The 27,970-nt window shown below is 33.0% G+C and overlaps 1 protein-coding gene and 1 long non-coding RNA gene across 4 annotated transcripts in view; both read right to left on the bottom strand.

Moving 5' to 3' along the window:
* LOC134716406 (uncharacterized) overlaps positions 1-24,729 on the bottom strand; it is a 71,582-nt gene extending 46,853 nt beyond the window's left edge. The window contains exons 1-2 of one of the 3 annotated variants that reach the window (XM_063579390.1): positions 24,619-24,729; positions 854-1,113 (exon numbers count right to left, since the gene is read on the bottom strand). The gene's annotated coding sequence lies outside the window, so the exon portion shown is untranslated. Of the gene's footprint in view, positions 1-853; positions 1,114-22,202; positions 22,305-22,398; positions 22,490-24,618 lie in introns of those variants that run through there. The other 2 variants (XM_063579391.1, XM_063579392.1) reach the window with 2 other exon arrangements.
* Positions 8,642-20,830, bottom strand: LOC134714322 (uncharacterized). The gene is made up of 3 exons (XR_010106542.1): positions 20,670-20,830; positions 10,373-10,491; positions 8,642-8,876 (listed from the first exon to the last, which is right to left on the bottom strand). It is a non-coding gene; the product is annotated as an uncharacterized LOC134714322 (long non-coding RNA).
* Positions 24,730-27,970: the final 3,241 nt, after the last annotated feature.

Below are 27,970 nucleotides of genomic sequence, written 5' to 3'. Positions count from 1 at the left end.
TAATGAATTCAATTCAATTGATTATTTTTAGTTCGCTAATGGATAGGCCTTGTATTTTTCATAAAATGTTAGCTTTGCAAAATTACACGCTTCAAGGTACTACATATATATGAAATAATGTGGAATGTGTCTCTATGGACACAGATGATGCCCCTGCTTACATTTCATATAAAGTTATAAAGGGACATAACTGAAGAATGGTAAAAGTGATGCCTACTAAATTTGAACTTGATCTGAGTTTTGTTAAAATAAGTATTGTGTATAAGTTTCATTAACTTTCGTTGAGGCAAACTTAGGTGAGAGAACAGAAAGGGGCATAACTATAAACAATAAAAGTGACACCCCCAAAATTAAATTCAAAGCTGATCTGTAGTTTGTGCTAATAAGCATTGTGTATAAGTTTAATAACATTTGATCGAGGCTAACTCAACTTCAAATTAGAGAATGAAAACAAATAATTCAGCAATATTTTTCAGTTGTATAGGGGCATAACTCATGATCAAGAACAGTTGTAAAAGTGACATCCTCAAAATTCAAACTTGATCTGCATTTAGTGCTAATAAGCATTGTGTATAAGTTTCATAACAGTTGGTTGAGGTAAGAGAATGGAAACCAACTTTGGGACGAACAAACATACGTTTGGATGTTTAGAAGGACAAGAGTAAAACTTAATGCCCCCTCCTCTACAGCAGGGACATAAAAACATAACATACGGTGATTACCTATACAATATACATGTTACTAAGGAAAACATAGTCATATTCTTATCATATACATGTTTACTAACTACAACTTTAAGTGCAGCATATCAACATGTTTATTCAGTTTTTGCCTGCATAAATGTATAAATTACCATGAATGTCTTCTTCTTTCTCTGGTATACTGTAAAGTCTGAATGTTCCAGGGGAGGAGTCTCTATGTGATGACTGTGACGGACATTCTTTCTGTGTATTTATTTGTCTAGGGGGTAGTTGTGGCTTTTGATTGGCTAGTTTAGGTCTTGGTAGCTGTCTTGGAATCAATGGAGGTGGGCGGCGATTTTTTAAGTATGATGCGACTCCACTGAAAGACGGTGGTCTCTGATTACCTTTTTTGTTCTTCAGGGGCAAAATTCTGAAATATAAAATGTAAAGTTAAAAATTTCTAGAACAAAAAATTCACCAATTTCTTCTAACCATAAATCACAACTATGTTGATCTTTGTGACATAAAATCCCATGGATTTAGAAGCTGCAGATCTGTATCACTTAGGTCCTTATGTAGTTATGATATATATTTTTTACTATTAGCGACCCATAGGAACTATAGTTCTTATTGTATTATGAATAACATTTTGATGCAATTCTCTCATCACACTGTTAAATCCTTAGGTCAGCAGTGTGTAAAATGTAATTCATAATACACTGTACTATAATGACTAACTATTGTTTTGCTTGAGAATTTTTTTAATCAAGACTATATATATAGCTACTATCAAATACCATAACTGTTAACGCATATACACACACATGTATGATGTATACACAGAATTTTATCATTGTGGAAATGTATTTAAAATATTACCCTGTATCCATGTTTTCAGGAGAATCTTCTTCACAGTAATCAAAATAATAAACATTAGAACCCATCTTATATTTGACTTTAATCTTGGAATTCAAACACTTCCAGTACAAATAATTCCAAACAGCTGAAATAAGCTTTGTTATTCACTTTGCCTTCAGATACATGTATATGAATTTTTGTAACATTTTATTCCAATGCACTGCCGATACCGGTAGTCATAAAAGTTCACAGAATTCATATGCATGCACTCAATCAATAGGTCAGACATTTTTTCAGTTTGGAAATGAAATATTATAATCCTTTTTAATTAAGGTCAAATATATATATTTAAAGTCACTTTAGGTTATCCAACTGAGCATGAAATTTTATGAACCATTTAACATGTTTAACTGTTAAAGTGAAACTAAGATTAAAATACCTTTAGCAATGTTAAGAAATTAATTAATTACAATGCTCATATTCTAATGTTTATTATGAAGTTAAGACCATAAATTGTGAGTTTCTGAGATATAAGTAAGACCTAGACATCTACCAGACATATTCATTAGAACAGATTTTCATTAAATTCTGATTCTCTATCATATAGCCTCCAGGCTATCTCGTGTTTAATTTGAAATTTAATCTGTGTTATTAAAGTGTAAAAAAGATTAATGTTCAATATTAAAATTCAGCTTTTAAAATAAATTTGCAAACATGATTTGTAAAATGGACATTACAGATTAATTGTGTTTAGGAGCATGTGAATAGATATCTCTAGGAAAATCACAAAATAAAAAGTGTTTAATAACAGTGATGTGATATAAAAAGAAATCTGTGTTTAAAACTTAAATATGAGAAGATATTGTATGTACATGTACATGTATATGTGTTCTATTTCAAATGTCATAGGATAAATATATATATATTCAATTTCAAATCAGGTTTTGTATAATTTTTTTCAGATAAAGAATGGTGTATTGTATCCAGATAATAATAATGCCTTATCAGTATGGTTGTCAAATATTTATTATTAAAACAAATATTCTGATGAGATGTTTACAAAATGTATCTTTTGATTAGTAAACAAAGTCATGTATGTTCTTCCAATAAAACCTGTGAAGGAGATGATATCATAATTCAATTTGAAATATCTCTTGTATTTTGAATAATGTTAGAGAAAAACATGGACAAATTAAAGCTTAAAAAGGAGGTGGGTTTTTATTTAACAAGTTTACATTACTTTTGGAATAATTATGTACATGTATAACTAGAATAATTCAGCACCCTCTTTCCACTACTTTTCTCAAGGAAATGGAGTGATCGTAATCAGGGTACAATGTAATATAAGACTGGATTATTCAGGTTAAATTATGTAGGAAGATTGTAAAAGGTTCCTAAGAACACTGTGGCACCTTTTATTACTGTTTAAGGGTAATTTTGAGTGCCACAAACTACTTTCATTCATCTATAAAACATTTGTAAAAAAAAATCTGAGTGCTGAAGGTCACAGTCCGACTCACAGGTTTAAAGTTTGATGGCCTCCATTGGTTAAATATGCACTTAACTTTGACCTCGAAATCTGGAAAATTACAGGGGCTACATGTATCTCTTTGGTTTATCTGTTCAAGCTGAGCAGACTAGTGGTTCTTCCTTAGTACTTCAATAAGAGACTTTTCCCAGTGTCCTAGCACCCCCATTGAGTTGGGGTTGGGATTGTCCTAGTACATTTAAATGTTAGTGACACATCACCTTTAATCCCAATAGTTAACATGGATTCCACTGAACCTTTGCAGATCTTAAGGGTGTTCCTAATAAAGGGGGAGGGGGGATAAGAGGGGAGTCGGAGTGGTCATGATCCCGAAATACCAGGCTAAAAAACATAAAATCCTGAGGTCCCAAATTTAAAGAAATTAATTCAAATCTGACATCACAAAATTTCGAGCAAGAAAAAAAATTGGATTCCCGAAAGAATTTATCCGAAATCCAGAGCTTAAAAACACCCGATCCCGACGTTTCGAAAAAAGGTCCTGAGCCCCCTTTATACATTCATCACATTAAAAAAAAAATTTATAAAACAAAATAACCTCACAGAGGATGGTAAAAGGGGGTACTTGCACGAATAAAACGTGAAATAAGACATGATTTGACGTTGAACATGAAATAATTTCTGTAATGAATGTTGCACAAAAATACTTTAATGTGAACCTTTTGTGACTGAGTCACTGTCTTCTTGTATATATATTAACTCTTTGTTTTACTTGATATTCCCCATTAAGTATACCCATTTATGATACAATTGGTTTTACAGCTTTTAAAAAAGTATTTCTTGACGATCCCTGCCAAGTGTTTGAATTTTATTGAAAAATTCTGAGCAAGCAAAATAAGACTGAAAATCACAATGCACGTAAAATTAAATAAGCAGAACACGTTGAACGAGGCACCTGTCTTGCACGACTGAACTTCAAATAAAAAAGTAAAAACATGTTGAACGTGAAATAAAAAACGGCGATCATGTTGCACCAAAATAACCCTTTACCACCCTCTTCACATTACTTGGTGACCAAAAAAACACTAAACTATGCAGTTATTATAAAAAAGAAGATGTGGTATGATTGCCAATGAGACAACTATCCACAAAAGATCAAAATGACACAAACATTGACAATTATAGGTCACCGTACGGCCTTCAACAATGAGCAAAGCCCAAAACGCATATAGTCGGCTACACTACCAACAATTTGACTAGCGTTTACATGTACATTAAATGCCGCTATAAAAACAGTACTTTTAGGAAACATTACTAATCAGTACATTAAATGCCGCTATATAAACAGTACTTTTAGGAAACATTACTAAACAGTACATTAAATGCCGCTATATAAACAGTACTTTTAGGAAACATCACTATTCAGTACATTAACTTTTATATCATTTTCAGTAATGTTGGGAAAAAGTTGATTACAGTACTGAAAATTACAGTCATTTTTCAGTACTGAAAGTTTCAGCCATTTTTCAGTACTGAAAATTTCAGCCATTTTTCAGTACTGAAAATTTCAGTCATTTTTCAGTACTGAAAATTTCAGTCATTTTTCAGTACTGAAAATTTCAGTCGTTTTCAGTACTGAAAATTTCAGTCATTTTTCAGTACTGAAAATTTCAGTCATTTTTCAGTACTGAAAATTTCAGTCATTTTTCAGTACTGAAAATTTCAGTAATTTTTCAGTACTGAAAATTTAATTATTTTACAGTACTGAAAATTCAATCATTTTTAAGTACAGAAAGTTGTAGTCAAATTCAAGACCTAATAAAAAAACTCGGTTATGCTATCACAAGGGGCCCTATCACAAATATCATAAGCCCCAAGGGTGAGTTGGGAATAGAAATATGCTCACTTGGTCCTGTTCCGATCGGCAGTAAAAAGCTTGTTAAAGTGGGGCGTCCGTCTGGCTGTGAAAGATGTATCAAGTTTACAGCTACGTCCTGTCAGAATGCATATATCGCGGTTTAATCCAATGCCTCTAGTAAAAAGAGTGACAAGATCTCTGCACGCTAAGAACCCTTGCAACGACTCTACTTGTTGCATGGCAAAATTTGTGTCCCTTACTTATATACCTTTATTTTCCAGTGGAAGTCGAAATACCCCCCGGATCATCATCGGGATGGGCCTCTATTATTCAAAGACCTACTAGTACCTGTTGTATTTATTGTTAACTTGTTCTCGTCCAGAACCATCGTGAAATATTTGCCACTGGACATAAAGCAATCAACAACAATTAAAAAAATAATCATCAACAAATATCATAAGTTGGTTTGGAAAAAAAACAAGAATTTTATTTTAAAACTCCATGACTATATTTATTCTTTCATTTCAACACATTAATTACATTAAAGAGGATTCTTTTGATGAACTTTATGACCACATTCGTTATGTGCCTGTTTCAAGCCACGACTTCTTATTTTTGATTGTTGTTATTTGTTGTATGTCATAACTGGTGTTATTCAATGTTTTTGGCGTAAACCAGTGCGGGTTTTTTTCCTGACGATTAGTTTCGCTAGTTATCAAGATTACTTTTACAGCTTTCCATGCGCAATGATGATTTCATTGAGGATTTATGTGAAAGGCGGAAAAGGAGCTGTCATAAAAACAGTCAAATTCAATCACATTAGCAACAAATACAAAACTATCAGACACCAATAAAGTTTTTCAATATTAAGCAGTCAGCACCATACAAGAAGTTCTGAATAGGTCCGAGAGAAAAAAATAGATGTCATCTAGATGTAAAGCACAATGTCAGAATATCGTTCATCAAACTAAATGTATAACTACACAAAGACATATCTATAACATGACTGTCCGACTTGGGACAGAGGTGCATATAAATATGGCGGGTTAAACCGATTTTGTCGACGTCTGACGTTGAACATTATGGTTATTTATATAGTATCCTTGTTCTGTTGTTGTTAGTTGGGAGGCATACCCCATCTCCTTGTTTTATTAATAGAACTAAATATGTAGATTATATATATGCAGTCGTCTATATTAAAACTGTTGCTCTTTCATACTTTCTTGTAGCACTTGAAATGCAATGACGTCTTTAATATAGTTCACGTTTCTCTTATAGATAGAAAAGATTCTTTGATACCATGACAGTTTGTTATCAGTAATAATTTAAAAGTAATTTAAAAGAATAAGCACACGTTTCAAGATATTTTTATAACATTAACCTTGGATCAAGTCAGGAACCTGTAGTCTAGTGGTTGTGGTTGGTTCATTTCGGTAATATTTGTTGTTTGTAAATTGTTTTGTTATACATGTACATTAGGCAGTTAATATTCTGATATGAATTGTTTCATATTCATATTTCACATGTTTAAACCTTTTATAGCGACTTTTACTCACTCTATGAAGGTCATACAGTCGACTACAATTGCGTATATCTACCTAAAACTTTGGTGAATTATTATAGTTGTATCATTGAAAATTATAACAACATTCCTTATTTTTACCAACACTGATATTTTCTATTCAACGGCAAGAAAATAGAACTTTGCTTCGTTTTGTTATTTGTGTGGTTTTAATATAGCATAAGAATTTTGACAGCAGTAGATTTTGAATGAAAAGCTGGACTAATTTTTAGGGTAGTAAGGCAGAATCCAATTAAAATACATAATTCTAAATATGAAAAGAAATGTTAGTTAAATCTCCACAAAACAGTAACACTTCTACAAAAGATATTTCAGTCTATTACTAATTGGAGTCTTATTCGGTTTTCTTCATCTTTTACGTTACAAGTAAAAGAGTGTTCAATTGCAAAAAAAAATTTTTTTTTGTCCTTGACCTTAAGCACTTTCAAAATCACGGTTAGTGTAAAAGATCTTAACTACAGACAAATGTTCTACCTATGAACCCAAAGTGAATCGATCTATCAAATGATTTTTTTTAATTGGAAATGAACACGAATCGAGTCTTCACAAGAATTTAACAGTAACTGAACATATTGTAGATAATATTATAGAAAGTAAATATTTTTTGGTCGTGAGCATGTTTTATACAACCTATCTTTATTTCTTTCTTGTTGTTCAAATTTCTTGGTCCTCAACAATTAAAGTGAGTCCTGTAAGCTCTAACCAATAATGTCTCAGACAAATACAACTTATAAGATGCAACGAGAATGCTCAAGCTGAAACGTTTCGCCTGCTTTTATATTCACGAATTATTTTATGCTGATAGACCAAGGTTAGAGTTTTAGTACAGGTGTCACATACATCACACATTGTCAAAGATCCATGAAAATGAAGTCAATGTGAGATAAACCAATTTAAGTCAGAAAGACATGTATAGCTGACAATCATTATACACGCGTAATATAGTTTTTCTATTGCTTATCTCATACAAGAAACAGCCAAAACAATGAAAATTACATATTGACCAATGAACCATGAAAAAATAAAGTCAAGGTGACTCGTCAGATGACCCCTGCAAGACAAGACATTTAAATCATAAAATCATTTCATACACTATATCTAGTTTTATATACTAGTATTGCTAAAAGAAATAGACAAAAAAAACTAAATTTAACATTGACTAATGACCTGTGCAAATTAGACAAATAATAGTTCACAAGACACATAGAAAACTAATGACTAAGCAACACGAATCCCACCATGAGTTTGATCTCGGGTGCTCCTGAAGGGTATGCTGATCCTGTTCCACATATAGATGTAGCACCCATCCTGTTGCTCATGTTATTACAAACCCGTTAAATAGTCCAATTCGGTAGTTCATTAATAGTTAAGTGAGAAAATAACATAATAAAAATAGAAATTTGTTTTCAAGCAGTTGCTTGACAATGAAAATGAGGTCAATGCCAACAGATATAATACAGACTTTCGTTATACATGTATAAGCCACAAGGTATGAAGCCTCCAGTTAAAGTCAATTACCATATAAAATATCAAGCTCAATACAAATAGCTAACGCCGTAGGATTGTTATCTGTATCTTTCGCATGTCACAGGCACGACAATAAAGCAAGAAGACAAGCAAAGTCATGTACATCGATGACTCGCATCCTGGATTTTAGTTGTATTTGTTGATCAACTTTGAAACAAATTACTCAGGGAAAAGGGTCTTACTTACAAAAGACAGAATGAAAGATTTTTTTCTAATCCATTTATCAACTTAATATTCTTAAAATTATTTATGCAAACGCCTGTACCAAGGTAGGAACCTTCTCATTGCTTGTCTCATGTCAAAAAAACATAAAAACAATCTTTGTTGATTTAGTTTTCATTCACAATGCAGAGCATGCTACATGTGTCGATGGTATGTTTCCCTATTGATTTTTGTTTGGTGTTTTTTATCGATTGATTGCTGTCGGATACGAATGCGTTTTTTTTTGGGGGGAGGGGGACAGGGATCCATTCCTCTATATGGAGCTACATGAATGGTGAAAGCATAACATTTCTACATGTCACACAACATGGAAAGGACTATTTCAATGTTTTGTACTTAAATGTTTCATTTAAAACTCAATTTTCTCTTTTGAGACTTTATCTGTAATGTTCATATAATAATTTTAATTTAAATTGTATATTATTATGAACGAGCTTCTGGTTTGGAAAATATACACTCATGGCAAGTTATTATAGGTTCTTTCGGTCTCTTTAAAAATACACCACCACTGTATGTCTCTTACAGTTTTGTTTAAATGTTCTTCCCTGCACATAATTACTTATTTGTATGTCATATTCTTGTAGGATGTTGATTCAATGATAAAATCCTGTTTAATAAACCGTATTAGACTCTTGGAATTCTTCATTCTGTTGCTGAAATCTAAAAATAAAATTCAGGGTACAATTTTCTTAAATAATCATCAAATACTACGGTAACCTTACCAATCAGGTTTATTATCAAGGAATTTTAAGATGAGTCCATATATTTAGCATTTCTGACACGTGCAATGTGATTTATAATTTATCATTGCAGTCTCCATGATAAACTAGAACAAGATAAACAAGAGTGCACACGCTGAAATGTCTCGCCTTCTTTACTTATCATTGATATTATGTTGATAGTCCTAAGTATAAAGCTTTATTAAAGACTGTCGCATAAACTTAACATTAACCAAGATAACTAAAAAAGACCAATGAACCATGAAAATGAGGTCAAGGTCAGATGAACCATGCCAGGCAGACATGTACAGCTATGCTTCCATACAACAAATATAGTTGACCTATTACCTATAGTTTAAGAAAAACAGACCAAAACACAAAAACTTAACACTGAGCAATGAACCATGAAAATGAGATCAATGTCAAATTAAACCTGAACGACTGACATATAGATCATAAAATATTTCCATACACTAAATATTGTTGACCTATGTCATATAGTATTAGATAAAAAGACCAAAACTCAAAAACTTAACTTTGACCACTGAACCATGAAAATGAGGTCAAGGTCAGATGACATCTGCTCGCTAGACATGTTCACCTTACAATCATTCCATACAACAAATATAGAAGATCTATTGCATAAATTATGAGAAAAACAGACCAAAACACAAAAATCTAACTATAACCACTGAACCATGAAAATGAGGTCAAGGTCAGATGACATCGGCCAGTTGGACATGTACACCTTACAGTCCTTCCATACACCGAATTTACTAGCCCTATTGATTATAGTATCTGAGATATGGACTTGACCACCAAAACTTAACCTTGTTCCATGATCCATGAAGTGAGGTCGAGGTCAAGTGAAAACTGTCTGACGGGCATGAAGACCTTGCAAGGTATGCACATACCAAATATAGTTATAGTCACTGAACCATGAAAATGAGGTCAAGGACATTGGACATGTTACTGACCGAAAGTTCGTGACATCAGGCATCTATATACAAAGTGTGAAGCAACCAGGTCTTCTACCTTCTAAAATATAAAGCTTTTAAGAAGTTAGCTAACGCCGCCGCCGTAGCCGCCGCCGTAGCCGCCGCCGGATCACTATCCCTATGTCGAGCTTTCTGCAACAAAAGTTGCAGGCTCGACAAAAATCTAATAATAACATTAACGGTATCATTTTTTCTGCACCAGATGCGCATTTCGACAACACTTGTCTCTTCAGTGATGCTCGTGGTCAAAATATTTAAAATCTAAAGCGTATATGAAAGATGTAGAGCTATAATAAGTTAACCCTTAAAATTAGATCTATGAATATTTTTTAGTCATTGCTATAACATTGTTTTTATTATCCATAGTTCATGGATGGAGTATGATACATGCACATATATTATTTTTTAAATTCTGTATTTTACTGATAAATATACTCACTTTTATAGTCAACATCACACTTTTACACCAACAGCAGCAACTGCAGGTGAGACACAGAGTTCTGTGGATCCATTTAGAAAATGTTCAATCTATGTATCCCTATGAAGATTTCTTGTTCCCTAGTTTGGTAAAATAATTAAGCTCATTAGTATGCAGAGGAAACCAGTTTTTACATTTTTAGATAAGTTAACGGACAATGATAACGGATAAAAATTTATGAATATAGCAAAGTGGGCTAAAACAAATATGACAACCAATTCTTTTAAATGGATTTTTTAAAACTTTACTATATAGGCTGATAAGACTTGACAGAAATTATATTGCCCAACATGCCCAGAGCATGAGGAAAATTAACTCTCTGCAACTTAAAATGCAGGAACTAAATTGTGTACAAATTAAAATAAACAGCTGCGCCATGAGCGCATGATACGCTTGTCGTCTTGTGTGATAGTTTAGTGCAATAATCATAAATATTTTTTGAGAAAATTTTAAGCAATAACCATATATTGTTTTTGAGATACAGAGGGACATATGAACCCAAAAAAACTAAATATCACTAAAATAAAATTTTGAATTAAAACCAAAAAGTATACAGATCTTAAGATTAATGTTACAAAGAAGTATGTAAAGTTTTAAGCAATAATCATAAATTGATTTTGAGATACGGCGTGACATGCATGTAAAAATACCCTCCCCCTTTTTAACAAAATACTAAATAACTGAAAAATGAAATTTTAAATCATCACCCAAAAGTATACAGATCTTAAGATCAATATATCAAAAAAGTGTGTAAAGTTTTAAGCAACAATCATAAATTGATTTTGAGATACGGCGTGACATGTAAAAATACCCTCCCCCTTTTTTACAAAATACTAAATAACTGAAAAACGAAATTGTAAATCATCACCAAAAAGTATACAGATCTTAAGATTAATATAACAAAAAAAGTGTGTCAAGTTTTAAGCAATAATCATAAATCGTTTTTGAGATACGGCGCGACACGTAAAAAATCCCCTCCCCTTTTTTACAAAATACTAAATAACTCAAAAATGAAATTTTGAATCATCACCAAAAAGTCACAAAATAAATGTGGCCAGAGATCTAACAAATCTACTATACAATACTGTGCAATTGAAGGCTTCTTCTTGAAATTTTTCAAAATTCGAATTTCGAAATTTTTTGAAAAAAAAGGAATCCCTTAAAAATTTTACCCCCCCCTAAAAAAAAACTTATTGAAACCCCCTTTTTAAGCAATAACCCTTCAACTCAATCCCATCATTTCCCTTGTAGTATGGAACCTTGTATTACGATTTCAGAGAGATTAATTCACCTAAACAATTTTTGTTTGGAAACTAGAAACATGCTTCTTTTTTTGCCTTTTTTTGGCCCCACTAATTCCTACATATTTTGGGCAATTATTCCAAAACTTAATCCTAGCCTCCCCTTTGTTATGTGGAACATTGTGGTACAATTTTAGAGAAGTCAATACAGTTACACACAATTTATTGTCTTGGAACTAGTAAAATGCTGGCTTTTGGTTCCTTTTTGGCCCTTTATTCCTAAACTTTTGACCCATAACCCCGTAAACGAATCCAAACCTTCTACTTGTGGTTTTAAACATTGTGGTACAATTTCAGAGCAAATGAAATACTTATACACAAGTTATTATCCTTACTATAAAAATCCTTGTTTTGGGCTTCTTATTCCTAAACGGTTAGACAACCGTCCCCAAAATCGATCCCAACCTTCTTTTTGTGGTATTGACCCTTTAGAAAAAAAATCATTAAGATCTATTTTTTTAAACTAAAGAAACTGTCCGGAAACCAATTGGGCTTCGGACGACGCAGACGACAACGACATCATACCATTATACGATCCAAAAAAATGTTTGAGGTCGTATAAAAAACACCTATAGTATATTTTTTTTGTTTCACTGGATAATGAATCCCACGCTTTTGGGCCACTAAAAGAACCAGATGCTCCGCAGGGCGCAGCTTTATACGAAAACAAAAACTCCCAAAATCAATCCCAACCTTCCTTTTGTCGTCATAAACCTTGTATGAAAATTTCATAGATTTCTATTTTCTTATACTAAAGATATTGTGCAAAAACTAAGAAAAATGCTTGTTTTGGACCGTTTTTGGCCCCTAATTCCTAAACTGTTGGGACCAAAACTCTCAAAATCAATCCCAACCTTTTTTTTGTGGTCATAAACCTTATATTAAAAGACGTAGGTCCGGTAAGGGCCGATTTTGGCCTCAATTTTCAAGTTCATCTGACGAAATATTTTAGACACTTTTTAAACACTTTTAAAAGTGTCTATTTCAATTGATTCAATTAGTTTTTGTGAAAGATTTCAACTGATTAAGTCATAAAAAACGCTCTGATTCAAACTTAATATGAAAAATCTATCAAATTCGCCAATAATCGTCACTTTTCAGATGGTTTTGATCAAAAATGAAAGTGAACGCATCCGTGTTCATCCTCAACCTTTATATATATTATGTATTATCATCAAATACAACTTACATTTCAATATTATGGATGAACACGAATGCGGCCACTTTCATTTTAGACCATCTTCGCTAGCCAAGGGTTACGATCCACTCCCGCTCTCTCGTAACCCTTGGCTATAATAGCGAAGATGATTTTAGACAGAAACCGTCTAAAATTTATCTAAAATTCTCAAATTGTGAAGATTTCAGTAATTTAGCGTGACTTTATGATGCTAGTACCCGATATATGTGCATTGTATTGTCAAAAACAGCCCATATTTATGTACCAGAATCATTCTACTTACCAATAAATGGCTTAACGATTACATTATCACAATTTTGTAAAACTGCTATATTTTGGGGCCAAAAAGGAGTCTTACCGTACCTACTCCTTTAATAGCATTCTGTTTACTGAAAGTTCTTGTGCAAAAACCAAGTAAAATGCTATTTTGGGTCCTTTTTGTCCCTAATTCCTAAACTGTTGGGACCAGAACTCCCAAAATCAATCCCAACCTTCCTTTTATGTTCATAAACCTTGTGTTTAAATTGCACATGTTTCTATTTACTTATACTTAAGTTAAAGTGCGAAAACACCAAATGTTTTCGGACGACGACGACGACGACGACGACGACGACGCCAACGTCATACCAATATACGACCGAGACCACAATTGTCTGTTCTTCTTCGCTTCGTTGTTCACGAATATAGTCCCTAGTGTTTACTCGTTTAAACTAATATGATATGTTACTTGTAACTTTTCTTTTCATTTAAAGTACCTAATACAATACCAAAGAGCTTCCAAAACTTAAAATTACTGGAATTTATTACAGTTTTGTGTTTATTAAATTAATTCTCTGGTTGATGAGCTCTTTTGTGGCCGGTAACAGAGTAGAGAGTAAAATCACAAAAATACTGAACTTTAGGTCGTGATAACGTCGCTGTGAGATCGTAGCGCAATCTCTCCGAATAGAAACACGCTTTCGCTACGCTCTCGCAACAACTGTACAGCGACCTTTCTGATCTTACTACGATCTTAATGCGCTTTCACTACGCTTCTACCACAACCTAATTTCGCCACGACCGCACCACAATTGTTTTGAACATGTTTGAAGTTATCCACGCTCTTCACGATCTTGAAGATCTCACCACAACCGTGGTACTACCTTACTGCGACCTACACGATCATCAAAATTTGCATTTTTTCCACAGATCGTAGTGCGATCGTGGCTTAGTGGAACTGGGGTATAAGAGAAAACTCAATTCGGAACATCCATAATCACATGGCTAATTCAAATAACAAAACGCATCAAAAAAAGGATAGACAAGAATTATCAATTTCCTATTTTGGTGTCTGTATGATCTATAAAATATATAACTTTCTCACTGAATGTATACAAAGAGGGTAACCAAAGATTTTGCGACGATGCAAATATTAAACTTTACCATATAAATAAATATTTTTTACCAACGAATTCAAATAGCAAAAGCTATGCACTTAACAAATATATACTTATATGCTTCATGTAAATTATTTAACAATGAAATACATTAATTATGAAATTTGAAGTTTTACCAAGGGCGCTAATAATTAATTAATAACACTGTCTACCACACAGCATTTCGGGGACACTCCCTCTGGTATCTTTCACCCTCTTTTATAGCTGACTAGGCGGGGGCTTTTTCTAATTATTGGGGGCATTATGATGACCTATAGTTGCTAATGTTTGTGTCATATAGTCACAGAGTCATCCTCATTGCTTCCCTCAATCTTTATTCTATCACCAATAGTTTCAACACCTAGTCTGATCAAGTCTTGATCAGTAAGGTGCTGAAAAGTGTCATCTTCTATCCTATCATCTTTAAATTTTTTAATTTGAAAGATTTGCAGATTAAGTTCTACAAGAGCACGTTGTATAGCAGACGGCATGTTGCCAGTATGAAAATAAACCCGAAAAAATTATACATGTTTTCGGTTATTTTCGGGAGTCTACCACCACCACATAATGAAAAAAAGCACTGAAAGTAATTGAGTAACCACCTAGTATAATATTTTAAACCAAACATAAAACATTTTGACCACTGATCATAAAGTTGTTTGAACTGAACATAATATTTATTTTACTGAACATAATGATCAGTCTACAGAACATAATATTTATTTCACTCAACATAATGATAACAGTACTGATAATAAAGTGCTGCGCTTTAGCGCATGATACGCCCGTTGCTATTTTCACTTGTTTTTAAAAGTGTTAGTTATTGTCCCAAAATTGGAAAATCCCCCCTTTTTTAAGCATAAAAATTCATAACACGGAAATGTAAAATCTTAAATTTATAAAAATTGAAAGGGAGCTTACATCAATAGATATAAACAATTCACCAAAGTTTCATGAAAATTGTTAAAAATTGATTATAAAGGACAATAACTTCTTAGGGGGTCAATTGACCATTTTGGTCATTTTGACTTATTTTTGAGTCTTAAATTGCTGTACATTATTGCTGTTTACAGTTTATCTCTATCTATAATAATATTCAAGATAATAACCCAAAACAGCAAAGTTTCCTTAAAATTACCAATTTAGGGGCAGCAACCTAACAACGAGTTGTCAGATTCAACTTAAAATTTCAGGGCAGATAGATCTTGACCAGATAAACAATTTTACCCATTGTCAGATTCTCTCTAAATGCTTAGGTTTTTGAGTTATAACCAAAAACTGCATTTAACCTCCATGTTCTATTTTTAGCCGTGGTGGCCATCTTGGTTGGTTGGCCAGGTAAAAAAAACACAATTTTGGCCCGGTAGTTTCAGAGGAGAAGATTTTTGTAAAAGATCATGGAGATTTACGAAAAAAGGTTAAAAATTGACTATAAAGGGCAATAACTCCTAAAGGGGTCAACTGACCATTTTGGTCATGTTGACTTATTTGTAAATATTATTTTTCTGAACATTATTGCTGTTTACAGTTTATCTCCATCTATAATAATATTCAAGATAATAACCAAAAACAGTAATTTAAAAATTTCCTTAAAATTACCAATTTAGGGACAGCAATCCAACAATGGTTGTCTGATTCATCTAAAAATTTCAGGGCAGATAGATCTTGACCAGATAAACAATTTTACCCTATGTCAGATTTTCTCTAAATGCTTTGGTTTTTGAGTTATAAGCCAAAAACTGCATTTTACCCCTATGTTCTATTTTTAGCCATGGCGGCCATCTTGGTTGCTTGGCGGGGTAACAAAACACAAATTTTAAACTAGATACATCAATGATGATTGTGGCCAAGTTTGGTTTAATTTGGCCCAGTTGTTTCAGAGGAGAAGATTTTTGTAAAAGTTAACGACAGACGACGGACGACGGACGCCAAGTGATGAGAAAAGCTCACTTGGCCCTTCGGGCCCGGTGAGCTAAAAAGGGCACTCATAATCGAGAAAAAAACGCTGAAAATAATTAAATTTTCACAGCTTATACTAAATATGAACAACGAAAGACAGCTATCACAAATAAATTCTGGGTGTATCTGTGACTGGGAAATGTGTTGGTCTGGAACCACACACACACAATAAACAGTACGGACTCTGACTCTGGGACTAGCTCTTGTAACAAAAGACGACTCTGGTTAGCGCGATGTATAATTTAATAAGTTCAGCATGGAATACAATTGTACAGAGTTGGGACTGCTCAGTGTAATACTAAATCCAATTTGCCACATCAAAATAACAACATAAACCAAAACTACTTGTACTTGACAAATATTTCTCTAAATGAGTGAGAAAATTCAAATAAGGGATAGCAGAAAAATTAACACATACATGTAGATAATAATTAACAATTATAGAACATACAGACTTATTTATGGGATTAAAGCCTTGGCTTGTCAAATACGAATAATCTGAGACTACTATAACATGTGTTATAGTAGTCTCAGGAATAATAGATCATTTTGAAGTAAAATGTCGCCATTTAAAAAAACCCAAATTAAAACATGAAATTATATTAGCTTAATCTTCTAAACTTAACTTATATCTTGCACAATAAAAATATCAAAATTCCTAGTGAAATATTGCAAATATAACAAAATCACTGGTTTTACAAAATGTCCAAAAAGTATCAAAATAAATTTTTGTCCATTTTTCCACTGTGACACAGCTATGGCGTTCCATATTCCTTGTCTGTCCTATTATATTCAAGTATGGTATTTGAAATGAAAATAAGCACAAAACCAGTCATTTTAACAATTAAGATCCTATCAAGGAACCCTTTTAAGGTGACTATATCAGAGACAAAAACAAAATGTATACAATAGATATAAAAAAAGAAGATGTGGTATGATTGCCAAATAGACAACTCTCCACAAGAGACCAACATGACAGAAATTACCAACAATAGGTCATCGCACGGCTGTCAACAATGAGCAAAATCGAATCTAAAATAAAAATGAAAATAATCCTCGTACAAAAAAAATATTTATATATAAAAAAAGGTGACTAGATGCTCTGCAAGGGTAATTAGCATATTTTGAATTTTACTTAATATGTTTTTGACCAGCAATTTAAAAAAAATAATAAATACATATTTGAACAATAAAACAAAGAATTTTTCATCAGAGGATCGGGATATTGTAACTTGATAAAGGAATTCGAATGTGAAATAGTGGTAGCTAACCATGGATCCAAGAAAAGACACGTATTATATATGTCAATAAACTCGATATTAAAATAAGAAGATGTGGTATACTTTCCAATGAGATTTCTGTTTACTACAAACTATAACTACTGGAAGAAAAAGCTCAAGTAAAATTAAATTTTATCAAGGATTGGAGAGGCCTTGTTGTCAGAAAGACAGAGAAAACAACATGATTTTTTTTTTTATATCGGGAACTTTTCAATATTCCCAACTATAGAATCCGACAAATTAACGAAAAAGTATTTTTTTAGTGCGAACAACATTTTATCAAACCATAATTATTTATATCTTCAATATAAAAAGAAGGAGATGTGATAGGATTTTCAAAGTTAAAAAAATAAATGGATTTAAGCAAATATAGTCGGCAATAACAGGTTCCGACATGAAAAAAATAAGAATTAATACACAATATGATGGCCTAATTCATAATAAAACAATTTACGAAAAACATATATGACATACACGAAAAAACGACAAACACTGAACTACGCGGGGCTTATGATTTAAAACAGGTACATACAGAATTTGGCGGGGTTAAAAATGTCTGTGTGCGCTCATTTATATAAAAAAAAAAAACATATCACAACACAAGACCAAACTATAAAAAAAAAATCAGTTGAATGATCGGATCATCATTTAATACTATCAATAACGATATCAGATCAGGTGCGGGATCCAAACCACGGAACACCCTGAAATTCCACAAAAAAAATCAAATCGAAAAACTTGAATGGGGTTGCAATCACCAACACTCCCTCTCCCCTCGTGCCGGATCCGCTCAGTCAGACTCAACTTTTGAGTGTGTAATTTAGGTATAAAAAATTGATAACAATACAAAATAACTAACTGATATTAAATTGTAACAGAAAAAGGAGAGAAAATCATTCCAGACATGTGTTGCAGCATTGGATTACAGTAGTTTTAATAAATATTTATATGACAGAAGTATCATGGAAAACATAAACTAATCATGAATGTGGCAGAAGAGATAGTACACGGTTTATGTTCTTCTCATTGATATTGTTCAGGAAGGCTCAGAGTGATTTTACAGTAAACTTGCAAGCGATTGTACAGTCAATAAAAATATCCGACATGGAGAAAATGAATATATTTGGATTTCTACTGGAACAATGACTTCAAAACTTTCAGACAGGTATGACTATATATCAGAAAAGGTACATGTGGAAATTCAGGAAGCAAACATGGATTTTTCGATGTTTTTTTTTTACATTTTTCGTCCTTTTTTTTCTATACATTTTTGATCCCTGTTGTGTGGCAAATTTGATCGTTTCACACATCATGGAGCTCCATCATTCTAAGGAAAACATTTGGATGCACATAGCTTTCTTATTATTTTATTGGTTCTTTATGAGAATATTTAAGCTACCAAAACCTGAAGCAGAAACGTTACATAGCTATATATAGTAACATAAGAGTTCATCAAATTTTCTTCAAGCAACTTGTTATTTTGCAAATGTCGGGGCCCCTTTTGACAGTCTCCCGAATGACCAAATTATTAGAAAACTGTACAGTTCCGTTTCCACACTATGGTACTGGTCTCTCCGAATAGAATCACGCTTTCACTACGCTCTCGCTATAATGATACAGCGACCTTTGCGATCTTACCACGACCTTAGTGCGAACTCACTAATACCTGATTCCACCACGATTGCTTTGAACATGTTCAAAATTGTATACGCTCATCACGAACTTGAAGACCTCACCACGACCGTGATACGACCTTACTGTGATCTTCAAGATCGCGCTACGATCGTCAACATTTGCATTTTTTCACAGATCGTAGTGCGATCGTTGCCTAGTGTGACCGCAGAATTAAACTTTATTAGTTGAATAGAACCACATGGGCTTAACAAAAAAATTATTACTTCCCTTAGCCCCATATGTTTACCATTTCCTGGTAACAGGACTCAATTTGGCAAAAAAGAGGGAAAGTGCAGAGTTTATAAATTAGCCAAATTATGTTTAATAAAAAGAAATAATATAGATATTCAGACATTTAAAACTTTTTTCAGTTTAAAAAAACAAATAAAAATAGTGTTCAAAAGTAAACTTTCGTTAAAAAAATATGGATTATTTGAAGAAAAAAAACCAACAAATTGCACACATTTAAAGAACATTTTATATATAAAACAGAATTTACAAATAATTTAACATAAAACAGATAATGTTTATCTGTTTATCTTTTAATACAAAAAAGTTATGTATTCCTGTCGACAGGAAAAATATGTCCACAAATCCGAATTTTGAGCTTACGTCGTCGTTAACTTATAAACAAATTTTCTCCTCTGAAACTACTGGGCCAAATTTTACCAGACTTAGCCACAACCATCATTGGGGTATCTAGTTTAAAAATTGTGTCCGATGACCCGCCAAACTAACCAAACTAACCAAGATGGCTTCCATGGCTAAAAATAGAACAAAGGGGTTAAATGTATATTTTGGCTTATCACTCTGAAACCAAAGCATTGAGCAAATCTGACAAGGAGTAAAATTGTTAACTAGGTCAAGATCTATCTGCCCTGAAATTTTCAGATGAATCGGACAATGGGTTGTTGGGTTACTGTCCCTGAATTGGTAATTTTAAGGAAATTTTGTCCGTTTTCTGTTATTATCTTGAAAATTATTATAGATAGAATTCAACTGTAAACAGCCATTATGTCACCAAAGTAAGATCTAAAAAAAAATCAACATGATTGAAATGGTAAGTTGATCCCTTAAGGAATTATTGCACTTTATAGTCATTTTTTTACCAATTTTTCGTAATTTTTTTACAAAAATCTTCTCCTCGGAAAGTCTTTGCATTCCTCCATCTGTCTGTCCCACTTCAGGTAAACGTTTGTTGTCGAGGTAGTTTTTTATGAAGTTGAAGTCCAATCAACTTGAAACTTAGTAAACATGTTCCTTTTGTTTTTGTCTGAGTTGTCATTATAGATGGTCCTAGCTGTCTTTTTTAGACGGTCCGAGTTGTCCCAGGACGGACATGTTCTGCAACTAACTAAAATGCCCCAAGTTTGAACACGTTATTTGATTTCGTGATCACCATACTAACCAAATGAAATGTGAACTACATTGATATATTTCGTAACTTTTTACCTTAAAAAATCCTGGTCCTATGTAGATTTGGAAGTTGTCGTCAGCAAAAGATTAAAACACCGTTCATTGCGGGCTTCCGTTGTCGTTGATTTCTATATTTTATGCAATGTCAATTTCATCATGCAATACTTTCTCCGCAATCAGGGGTTCATTAAGGGATACACACAGTTTGATATTCATGCTAATAATATATAACAGTTACAATTTAAAAATCAATTTTAATTTAGGTTGCAGTAAGAAAAAAACAATATTAGGTCAATGTCATAAAGATATAAACTTTTTAGTATTCTGAATAAAACTGGGGAAAGGAAGGGCGCATTTAAATCTTGCCCTATCCCAGTTTCGCAGTCTCATACATATGTTTTGTATGAGGCTAAGAAACTGGGGAAGGGCGAGGTTCTACCGAGCCCTTCCCCAGTTTTGCGCCAAGCACAAAAAAAGTTTATATTTTTCTGACATTGACCTACTATTGCTTTTATACTGCAACATAAATTAATAAATTGATAGCTATTCAAATCGTAACAAAAACGAAAGACTTATTTTCATCCCTTCATGGACCCCTGATTGTGGAGAAAGTGTGCCATGATGAAATTGACATCGTAAACCAATAGAGCTTTGTTACAATATTTTATATAAAATAAACACAACTAGTTGCAGTATAAAAACATTTTATATTTTTCTGACATTGACCCTATATTATATGTGTAGAAGTACTTAAAGATGAAAAAAAAAATCAGTACTGAAAAATAACTGAAATTTTCAGTACTGAAAAATGACTGAAATTTTCAGTACTGAAAAATGACTGAAATTTTCAGTACTGAAAAATGGCTGAAATTTTCAGTACTGAAAAATGGCTGAAATTTTCAGTACTGAAAAATGGCTGAAATTTTCAGTACTGATAAATGACTGAAATTTTCAGTACTGAAAACAACTTTTTCTCAACATTACTGAAAATGATATAAAAATCTATGTACTGAATAGTGATGTTTCCTAAAAGTACTGTTTATATAGCGGCATATGATGTACTGTTTAGTAATGTTTCCTAAAAGTACTGTTTATATAGCGGCATTTCATGTACTGTTTAGTGATGTTTCCTAAAAGTACTGTTTATATAGCGGCATTTAATGTACTGTTTAGTGATGTTTCCTAAAAGTACTGTTTATATAGCGGCATTTAATGTACTGTTTAGTAATGTTTCCTAAAAGTACTGTTTTTATAGCGGCATTTAATGTACATGTTAACGCTAGTCAAATTGTTGGTAGTGTATAAAAGGACCCGATAAGACAATGTAAAACAATTCAAGCGAGAAAACTTGTTTACTCTGAATCCTTCAATGAAGATTATATTTAATATTCTTACCTCTCAGTCATTTGCAACTACAATTGCATCTCATAGCTAATTAGAGCAGACTTGAAAACCAATATTTAAAATGGAATAGTAAAGAGCAAGTTATAAATTCTAGGTAATCTGTTGAACATGAAACATGCAACAATCTCCAAAGTTCCTGTCTTATATGGCAAAGAAATCGATAACCTGATACATCCCCAAACATCTCATCAAAATCAAATGAAGTATTCATCAACAATCATGAAATATTCATGTTCCATCTGGTTCTATAAAAATATTTGATTGGTAGTATGTTAAAATTGTTAGGCAAAGGGTACTAATTTGGTTGACTGTCGATATATGTTCTATTAAACAGAAACTCATGACTTTAGTAAGGTCTTACATGCTAAAATTGACCGTTTATCGGGAAAGTATATAAATACGACTTGTGAAGTCCGAGTGTTCGTCCATGTTGAATCATGTAAACAAAAAAAATGTTATCGTAAATCGATGAATTTACGACATCTGTCTTCATAAACTATGTAGAAAACAAATCGTAACAAAATATTGTTGTAACATTTACTTGTAACCCTTTGTTAAGAAGTTTCAAATAATTTAAAAACAAAAGTGAAACAACCAAATTTTCTAAAATAACACGGTTTTACGACTACTGAAAGATAAAAGTACATGTGACCCGAATTACCTTAGCTATCATGATACATGTAATTTGAAATAATTTGTCCAATCAGAGACATGTATACCCCCCTTCCTATGTATACATTATGCAGAAAGGTGAAAAATAATATTGAAAAGTTTGCGGGTAAAAAAGTAAAATGTCATCTTTTTTAAAAATTATCAAATAAAATATGTTAAAAGCATCAATTCCACGGGGGGGGGGGGGTCTCAACATGGGATTTTGGGTACAGGTGTGCAGCTGGGATTTTAAAAACACCCCCCATTCATATATTGAATAATTGTGAAATCCCTACCTATACATATATTTCACAGCGAAATCATAACCCATTCATATATTTATCAGCTCAATATATATCACAATCGGTCAATTACTACCTATTGATATATTTCCTTGGTAAAATTGCACCCCATTGATATATTTGACGGATCAAAAAAGGGACCCATTCCAGCGGCACATATGTATATACCTTTATATAGGAAGAGACCCCCCCCCCCCCCGTGATCAATTCCGTTAAAAATGAAGTGTAAGCATGGCCGGACAAATATCGAATTGTTCAAAATAGTTGAGGAAATTAAACAAAAGCTCTGATACCGACGAAGCGAAGCAAGAATGCAATTGTGGGTAACCCTTAATCATTGCAGAATCATTGATCGTTTGGAGCCGGGTCAATTCAGACCAATTTTTCTATGATTGGCTATGGATTCAATATTGAATTGGTTGAACCATATAGTAAATAATGATGCAGCTACGAAATAAACGCCGATAATGGAAATTGCATGTGCTATGATCGAATTCTTTTTATTATTTTCATAATGACTATCACAAAATGCGCGTTGGGACGCCGATTCAAGTTATGTTATGTATACCAGTACGTATAGTAAGTAACAAAAACGATCACCCCTCATGAAACCGTGACCCGGCTGAGTACAACCCTTGATTCCGTCATGTGGTTCATCACTATTTAGTTTTGTAAATTGATTTGTTGACTGTAATACGTCCTTTCATCTTTTTTTAATGTCAATCAAAGTTCCTGTTATAGCAAGACTTTACATTCAGTGCTATGATTACGAACAGTACAATCACTGAAACTGAGCTGCAGTCGACCTAAAGGTTTGTAACCTAAATTATCACCTTAGAATTAAATTTCGGCTATAAACAATAAACTTGGTAGAACATGAAATTCTTAAAACAAAGCCTGAAAGGGTATCGAATTGAACGTTCATATTGCAACGATGCTGTTTACTTTGTAATTTTCTAGCGGCAGATCGAACATCAGTCGTGTAAGATCGTGTAAGCAAGGGCTGAGCAACATGACCTATATGCTACTAATGGAGCAGGATCGGCTGTTCGGAGATTACGATTTGTTTTGGTAGAGTTCGTGTTGCCGCTCAGTCTTTATTTGCTATATTGTGTTTTATGGTTTGTACTTTGGTCCTTTTATGTTGATTTTTTTTGCCATGGCATTGTCAATTCGATTTTAACTTATGAACTTGAATATCCCTTTTGTATCTTTCGTCGCTCTCCATGCATTTATTCAAGATACTATTGTATTTACAAGAGTCTGTTTAGGGTTAGGAATCTTTGGCTTATTTGCAAAAAGACGACATACTAGTAGATGACCTAAGGGGTCACCTAACACGTCTTTGATTTATCCATATATGAAATAAAGTACGCTAAATCCATTAAACATACTATTGTCTTGGAAAGCATTTAAAGATGACTATATATCTCTTTTACAAATGGAAATAACACTTTTCTTGCAGCAAACTGCAGTATACTTTGATCTAGAACGGCCGGGTGAGCAGTGAAGATCGAAAGAACTGCAAAGACCGACGTTAAATAATTGTTGTAAACCACTATTACATGTTCTGAACAACAAACGGACATCAACTTTGCCAAAGAAATCATAAAATTAGGCTAACTTACCACCGAAAACCGATGATATCGAACGTCAAAACATACAACTATCCATGACGTCACCTGGTTTGGATTATACTGTCGCCATCGGCGGGAAGGCATTTCAGACGAATTCCAGCGTTTTAAGGAATAATAAATGGGCGTTGCCACTTTATTTTTATTAATTTTTTTTATAATTTGGCAAACACCTCTTCGACTGAAAGATAAGGAGACTAAAACAAAGTATTCTGAAAAATATATTTAAATCGAATCCTTATATATATGTCTATTTTATTAAAAATTGATATTGTATAGCTTCAATGATAAAATATTTCTTGACTTATGTATATAAAATAACATATATAGCACCGAATTTATTTTCCCGTTTTACTCAGCGTGTGTACAAATGACGATGAAGGATGAAATGGAAAAAAAAAGAGTAATGCAACGAGTTTACATAACAAAAATTATGGTTTGATTTTCAATATGAATAAAAAGTACATGTATGTGGGATAGATCTCAACGAGACAGAATTCGGCTTCCAACGGTACAAAAGACAACAATAATAATCATCAAGATTACAAATCGGCAACATAACACTATGTATCTATTATATATAGATTATGAAAACAAATTATGTTTTCTTCGTTAAGATATTTGCAACATCCAGAGTTTTATGGTTCTGGTGTGATTTTTTTTTAAACCTTAGTTTCTTTATTAATATTTCAATGCAATAATAAGGCAAACATAACCCAACAGTCCCTGTTAGAGTTATCATTATATAAAATTGAGAATGGAAATGGGGAATGCGTCAAAGAGACAACAACCCGACCATAGAAAAACAACAGCAGAAGGTCACGAACAGGTCTTCAATGTAGCGAGAAATTCCCGCATTCGGAGGCGTACTTCAGCTGGCCCCTAAACAAATATATACATGTACTAGTTTAGTGATAATGAACGCCATACTAATTTCCACATTGTACACAAGAAACTAAAATTAAAATAATACAAGACTAACAAAGGCAAGAGGCTCCTGACTAAGGACAGTATAAACTGTTTTTCTGCCGGAAAGCGACGCACCATTGTATATACTGATTTATTTTGTCGAGATGGCAGTGCAATTTAGACATTAATATGATATATCCAATGCAGAAAATCGTAGACATATAATGCAATTTTCGAATGGAACAACTATTCTGTATTATCATTTTTACTGGTTCACAATTGTGACATACAGTATTGGTTCCTTACGATGATCTACGAAATAAAGGGTATACATAATTTATGTTTAAACCGGATTATAGATTATGAAATTATTTGACAGCAAAGTTTCCAGGAGAACTTCTGTTAGACGGAACAATTATATGTTAAAAAAACACCCTGTAAATACTAAAGTTAACAATTCAAAATGGATTGGGTTGGGTCATGAACAGTTATATCGAAATAGTTGCTCTCTATTTTATTATTTTTGAACGGTTGGTTAAAAAGTTTCTTTTTTTAAATTCTACTTAATCCCGGCTATATCATTATTTTTTTTTTTGAATGGCCATGGTTGTTTGATCATGCGTTACAAAACATAACCGAGTGTTCCGTCGAATTCATTCAAGCTTATCCGGGTAAACAACTCACAAAAACCAATACTAAAAAAGACGACCCACTGGTGAGACAGTTATTGCTAGAATGTTGAGAAACACTTTGATTTTTAAATTTAATTACATGTATTGGAAATAGTTCTGCAATGAGGGATGTTTGTCCAATTTCAAAACCCATAAATGGTAAGATGGCTTGTTGTAAAGCAAAGTTTGATCTTTGTCAATCTTGTATTTTTTCAAGTGCCTGTCCTAATCCCCTAGTTTCACCTTGGTCTACCACTATTTGGTTAACCTTTACTGAATTTGACATTGATATTGTTTTAGTATTTCACTGGCCTTAAGCCGTTTAATCTGTACCTGCTTTCACTACAAAATATGCCATTAATACAGACAAACATGCACACAAACACAACTGACCATAAGACAAAAGACAAATAACCAATCTTTAAGTATTCGCAGCTACTGAGAGCTAGTTTAAAAGCAGAAAAAACCCAAATAAATGTGCCATGTTTTCCTATATTGAAGTATTAATCAGAACACATCCGACGGATTTCATGTGCATAGTATATCATAAGGGCTGAATAAATTATTCAGTTTCTTGTGCTCTCCGGAGGCTTTGATTCTTGATCAGGACGCACAGTTGTAGAACACTGCTGGGGTTTTTTTTTTTTTTTTTAAAGAAAAACAATAAATATTTTAAATAATTTTTTTATAAATTCTGGATTTCTGATTGACGTTTTTTCTTGTACAAACAACTACTTTGATAATTAGAGGAACAGTATTTTTTGTTGTTGTAGAATAACGGCATTTAGGACGACACGTACAGTTAACATGAACCTATCAGGGGCAGAAGCCTTGAGCGTGCAGGAACCAGATGTAATAAATCCAGGTACGAAATTGAAATCCGAGAAAGAAAACAGTATGAATATAGACCATATTGCTGTTATTGTCTGGGCTTTCATCATATTAAGTGTAGTCTTGCTGCAGATCTGGGCGAGACTTAGTATGTATCTCACACACCGAAAGCGAGCGGCAGATGCCGAGCCATTCCACAACGAGACAGTTACAGAAGGATATGATTCTGCCAGAGCGTCGGTAGTAACAGACATATTTATGAATACGTTCTCATGGAGACCAGCATGACACACGAACTGTCGTAATACTATCAATATACGTTTATTTATCTGTTATTTATTAAACATAATAAATCCAGATCCTATTTGTAATCATAACGTTTAATATATTCATATGCGAGTTTATCGTTTAACTAAGCTATCTCGCTGCAAGTGGTTGAATAGTCCAAAACATGCATGAAATATTTGCCACTGGAAATTTATCAAAGACTCGTCAATCAAGTGGATGAGTAGACTGGTTCCCGATCGCAATATTCAGTAGGTTACACATAAATATAGATTCTTACATTGGTACCAGTGGATTATCGGATTTATCCAATCGAGATAGTTAAATTATCAATTTTAAAGTCCGAACCGCTTCGGCGAGGACTTTAAAATTTATAATTTAACTATCGAGATTGGATAAATCCGATAATTCACGAGAAACTATGTAAGAATCTGTTTCTCTAATGATTAGAAAATACATTTTCTTATTTTGTTAACCGAAAATCCCCCTCGAGTGCCTTTCATATTGCACGAAGTTGTCAATTTCATTAACACCTGTTAGCATATTTTGATTCATCCAGTTAGCTAAAAAGGTCATGAACCTTAAAATCATCCAATGATATTCTGGGATCACCGGCAACCACACGTTGATTAAATTTTTTTATACAATGG

The sequence above is a fragment of the Mytilus trossulus genome, chromosome 4 (assembly GCF_036588685.1).
Source record: "Mytilus trossulus isolate FHL-02 chromosome 4, PNRI_Mtr1.1.1.hap1, whole genome shotgun sequence".
Lineage (NCBI taxonomy): Eukaryota > Metazoa > Mollusca > Bivalvia > Mytilida > Mytilidae > Mytilus > Mytilus trossulus.
Note: the sequence above shows the minus strand (reverse complement) of the source record. Positions and strands in the feature narration are given on the sequence as shown.